The 5,792-nt window shown below is 54.3% G+C and overlaps 1 long non-coding RNA gene across 1 annotated transcript in view; it reads left to right on the top strand.

The window, feature by feature from the left end:
- LOC309631374 overlaps positions 1-5,792 on the top strand; it is a 473,017-nt gene that overhangs the window by 114,295 nt on the left and 352,930 nt on the right. The window lies entirely within an intron of this gene.

Here is a 5,792-nt window from a genome sequence, read left to right as displayed (position 1 = left end):
GCATGTGTCTTTTGCCTGAGTCTTTGGGGCTCCCGTGGGAAAGAGGTCTCGAGGCTCACCAGCCTCCTTCCCTTCAGCTTTGGCTGGACTCGCGGGGAAGTGGGACAGGCACGGTCTCGGTTTTCCATTCATAACACAGCAATGAGGTGGATGGGGCAGGAAGAGGGGCTCTGGAAACTCAAAGTCCTGAATCCAGGTGGAAGCCTCCACTGCAGCCCTAGGAGTCCGGACTCCCAGCTGAGGCTCTGGCCACCTCCCTGCCCTTGGGTGGGCCCTGGGGGAGGAAGGGTGGAGCCCGTGTGTCTCTCTCTCTCTCACATTCAGATGACACTGCAGAGGAAGAAAGGGAGCAGGGAAACAGTGGAATTGGGGTCCTCTGGCCCCTGAAGTCAAGGAGAGCTCCCTTGCCCAGAGGGAGACATCTACTCAGCCCCCAAGGAAAAGGAGTGGGGCTGTTGTGACCTCTGAGAATCCAGGCCTGCTCGCCGATGGGCCCGAGGAGCTGTCTGGCCCCAGAATAGCACGTGTTGACCAATGCCGAGGGACTAGGGAACCAGGCACAGAAGTGGGCCCTATTTCTGAAGCACGATTCTGTGTGAGAGCTCTGCCCGCTTGGTTCTGTTGGCCCCTTCAGCCCCGGCCAATTCCAGGGGGCTCCTCACTTTGCGGGGGGCCATGGGGGAAGGAGTGCTCAGTGCTTTCAGACCCGCTGTCCACACACGGCCCCATTGGCCCCATCTTTCACGGTGCCACCCCTCTTCTGTGGCATCTGACCCCTTCCTGCCATGGAGGAGGGGACCGGAGGCAGCTTCGCCTGATCCACCTCCCTCCTGACTGTCCATTCAGCATCTCAGGAGAGGCAGAGGGATACCTGGGGCCCGGACCAGGGGTGAGATGAGTTTCACTCCTTGAAGAAGAAAAGCAGGTCCCCCAAAGCAGACATCGCCATTCAGAGTATCTAGGCTGGGCCAGTAGCTAGTGGCTGGCCGCTCCGGAAGTGCATTAATTCAGTTAATCATCATGAATCCACAAATGAGGTGCTATTATTAGCTCCACTTCACAGATGCGGAAATGGTCCCTGGAAGTGCCCGACCTCCATCGCCCAGGGCTGGGGCCCCTAACTCCAGAGTGGGGATACTGCTCAGCCCTGAGTTACACTGCCCCCTGTGGGCGGAAGCAGGGCGGATGCTCGGGGAGAGCCTGGAGGGCTTTGGGCGCTGGTTGGATCTGCAGCCTATGGGTCACCAGTCCCTACACGAATTTTCTTTCATCTACTGATGGGTGTTCCCACCACCCCTCTCCCATCCCCTCAGCTGTAGTCGGCAGCCGGTGGCTGCTGTCCTGGGTGGGGCAGCCGTGCTGGCTTTCCCAGCAAGGGCAGTGATTTTCAACTTGGCTAACGTTTGAATTGACTGGGGCGCTAAAACAAATTTTCACGCTGACGCTGATGCCCCACCATCAGGAATTCTGATCTGATTGGTCTGGAGTGGACTGCAGGCGTTTTTTCTCTCTCTCTCTCTTTTTTTTTTTTTTAACATTAATTGATTAATTAAGGTTCTAGTGCAAAGCCAAGGAGTAAGGCAATGAATACTGAAGTCGAACACCTGGGTTTGAATTCTGTCCCTTACTATTCCATTGCCCTGGATCTATGTTATTCGCCTTCTCTGAGCCTCAGTTTTCCTCATCTGTTTAATGGGGATGGTTTCAGCCTCAACAGGGTTGATATCTAATATCACCCAATTGATAACAGGGTGGTTATTAATGTGAGACAATAGATGTGAATGTGCTTTGAGAACTACAGGAGTGTACCAAATGAAAGGGGTTATTATCATGGGGCCACTGCTGGGGTCAGCCCTCATGCCAGCCCCCATGCCCCAAGGTTGCTAACTCACTTGGGTCCTTTCTGTAATATTTTTGCAGCGTACTCCTGAGGATGCCACAGTCTCCCTGCCCATTTGCCTGCAGCCTCCTTGTACTCTAAACCCTCTGAAGAGGTGGATTTTACGGGTATGTGAGCAGCACTTCTGCTGTGGCTCTAGCTACAGGAACCGCACTGACTGATGTATACTGTGACCTAGAAACCTTTTCTGAGGGAAAGCTTAATTGCATCCATGTGGGATGATGGTTGGCTGGGCAGGGATCTTGAAGATGTCAAGCTGATTGCTCACCTTCTGGAACTGTTTAAATTTTAGTTCAGGACGGGCAGTTGACAAACACTGCGGCTATACTGCCACTGTGTGGCAGCATGGGAAACTGAGTTTACACTGTCTCAAAGCGTCATTTGCTTAAGAGGCGGTCCCAGGAGTCCAGAATGAGTCAACTGGGGATGCTTGTTGAACTTGCGAACCACGGGATCTATCCTAGGTTGCCTATTCTTATGCCCTCCGAACGTGGAGAATCACCGCTGTGGCGACTGCATTTGTCAGATGTGTCTGGAGTACTAGCTACATGTGATGGGATAGTTGAGAGCATGGGCTTGGAGGTAAGGCAGTCTTGGAACAGAATTTGGAGGCTGCTACTTATGACATGTGACTTTGGACACATTTCTAAGCTCTGAACCTCATTTGTTTTCATCCTTAAATGTTGAGATAATTTCTCTCTCAAAGAATTGCTTTGAGAATATAAACTCATTTCTGTCGTATAATAAGTGCTGCCTACAGGCAGTTAGTACTGTATCCTGGGCTCAGTGTCAGGGTTTTAGGATATGAAGGTGAAAAAGATTATGGTCCCTGTCCTGAAGGGGCTGACATTCTAGTAGAGGGAAGCAGCCATATAACGGAGGTATGCCTGGTGCAATTAGGAGGAACAGTTGTCTCAGGAGGCGTGTAAGGACAGAGCTGTAAGGAGGAAATAGGAATTCGGGGAAAGGCGTGGGGTGTGTGTGCGTGTGTGTGTGTGTGTGTGCACGCATGTGTGGTTGGGTTCAGACAGAGGGACCAGCATGAGCTACACAATGAATGTGGAGACCTGCCGATGGTTGAGGTTGCCTACAGTATGGAAGGTGCAGGGCGAGGAGGGCCCACCAGGAAGGACCTTGGGTGTCTTGATGAAGGATTTTAGACCGAACGCTCTCAAGAGTCAAGGAAGGAATTTAGGCAGAGGATGACATGACTGGCGTGTTTTAGAAAGTGAACTCTGGCTGCGATGTCTAGCATGGAGGACACAGGTGGGGATGGAAGGTCCCGGCAGGAAGAAACTATAGTGATCCAGGTGAGAAGTGAGCGTGATCTGAACCGGGCAGGGCAGGTGGTGAGAACGGTCAGATCGGAGAGCTGTCAACGATGTAGCTTATTCCTAAGATTTGGGGAATTATTAGACGTTGGGGGTAAAGGAGGGCTGGGTTTGGCAATTGGGTAGATGCCATTCTCTGAGAGAGCAAAGGGAGGAAAGAGATGGAGAGGAGGAGGAGAGGGGAGATGAAGAGGGGAGAGTTTAAGAGGGAAGATGAGTTCAAATTTTGTTTGTGGTTTTGAACTGGTGCTTTTAAGATATAAAGTGAAATAAGACAGGTGAAGTACCTGAGCTTACAGTACGAGTTCAGTTTTGGACACGTTGAACTTGAGTTGTCTGGGGGACTTTGAGTGGAGAAGATATCCTCGACTTTCCCCTCATCCCGACATCCAGTTAATGAACAATTCCCATCAGCTCTAAACACAAGGTATTTTTCCTATCCATCCCCTTCTCTCGCTCTCCTCTGTTGCCTAAACAGCAGGAGAGGGGATGGTTGATGGGGGAGATGGGGAGCAGCGGGCAGGGAGAGAGAAGGAAGGGGACTGTCCCTTGGAAACAGAGGAGGACTGATGGGGGAGGTGGGAGAGAACATGAGAGAGGTTGACTCCATAGGGGTTGGGAGGAGAAGATAGGACGTCCTCAGAGGCGGGTCTTGGTTTTCACTGATAGCGAGAAGGCAGGATGAGGAGTGTGAGAGTGCGTTGGAGAATGTCGGAGGTTCCCCAGGCAGGATTTGGAGGTTGGGGATTCTGTGGTGGTGTCAGCCCACACGATGCTGGGACTTTCTCCAGCAGGGCTCAGGGGACTGTGCAGGAGTGACAAGGGGAGGTTTATCCAGGGCCAAGGGGCTGCAGGGCAGGTGACACCCAGACAAGTAGATGCTAACAGTGGAGCCATGGGCTCCAGGATCCCCAGGGAAGAGCCAGGGATGGTTGATGAATCGAACAGCAGAATAGGGGAGACCAAAGGCTCTCGCTCTCCACTGAGTAAAACGCTGACATTGCAGCGCCCTCACTCCATTTCTCTCACTGGAATAGCTGACTGTGCTTGGAATGGGAGAGGGGGATCTTCAGATTTTCCATGCGGAACCCTTGAGGGTACCCAGGCTCAGAGAGGGGCTTCAGTGGATGGAGGTGAGACCGTGGAGTTGAGAGTGTTTCTAAGAGTGTGGCCTTGGACCAGCTGCCAAACCTGGGGGTGAGGGTGGGACAGAGCAGACCCCAGGCCCCAGCCCAGTCCTGCCGGCTCACAAGGCCCCCAGGTGAACATGTGGTCAGCAACGTGCTATGGGTCCCGATGATGAACTGTACAGGGAGGGGTGGCACCAGGAGCACAGCAGCCCGACGCCAGATCCCAAATGATGTGGGTAGCTGAGCGGGATGTCCGGAGGTGAGGGCTGTAGGAGTAGGGGGCATGGTGGAGTGGGCCCGGGGGTGGCATGGGCCCTGAAGGGGGAGCAAGTCTGAGAGGAATCCTGGCCCACTCCCACCCTGCACCACCCCCATCCCCCCGCCCGCCCCGGCAGTACGTGGATGAGCAGCTGCCAATGGAGAGGCCAGGAGACAGTCCCGGGGCAGGTGATGCCATGTGGCCTGACCTGGGCCGCACGGCCTTCCTGCACGCTGCTCTTCCTGTCCCTGCCCAACACAACTCATCAGCACCCCTGCCCAAGAAAGTGAGGAAGGCCGGTCCCTCTCTGGCCTCCCAGTGCAGCTGTCACACCCTCCATCTCTGCCGTCACTGCCGGGCTCTGGTTGAACAGCTGCACGTCTGCAAAGCTGTGCACGGGCCCAGTGGTCTCAGGGAAGAGAGCTTCAGTGATGCTTCCGAAGGACACATGCCCAATGACAGGCCAGCCCCTTGCCAGGCAGGGACACTCCCAATGTCTCTGCTTGACATGTGACTCGGACGGGGCAGGGCACCGGGGGGTCCGGGTCGGGCAGAGTGGAGATGCCCCCAGCTCCGTCCCCCTGCTGTGCCCATGGACGGAGGCCCTTGTTGGGGGTGGTCAGGGGGATGCATGAAGGGCAGTGCCCTGCTGTGGGCTCGTAGATAAAGAGGGGACATGGAGATGAGGAGAAGGGGCCGGAGGAAGGAAGGGCGGATGGTAGGACAGTGTAGGAATGGCGGTCCTTACGCCGCTGGAGGATTGAAATCAGAGTTACTAGCCATTTCATAACTTTCCTCTTCAGCGGGCGGAAATGGCAACGGGGTGCTGGGCAGGAGCAGGAGGTAGGATTCACCTCTGCCAGAGGTTCCCAGGAGTTAAGAGCTTGAGAGGAACATTCTAGCAATGCCTTCCTTAAAGTCCTCTCTGAGGAGAAGAGACCCATCATTTGCTTAGGAGTTGATTAAGATCACTTTCTTTAGCAGCAGGAGCTGAGATTAGATGGTAAAAATGATAATAGTCCTAGTGATAACAGCTGCTGGAGCTGCAGGACCACCCTCCCTCCTAAGCGCCTTGTGTAGTGAACTCACTGAAAGGGTTTTGGAGAGATGGAGAAGGGGGCACCTGGGTTTGGGTCTGGGGGCCCCTCTGGAGGGAGCAGGCCCTGGTTTTG

Source organism: Balaenoptera borealis, assembly GCF_965194805.1.
Source record: "Balaenoptera borealis genome assembly, chromosome: 6".
Taxonomy (NCBI): domain Eukaryota; kingdom Metazoa; phylum Chordata; class Mammalia; order Artiodactyla; family Balaenopteridae; genus Balaenoptera; species Balaenoptera borealis.
This window is presented reverse-complemented; position numbering and strand designations above follow the sequence as displayed.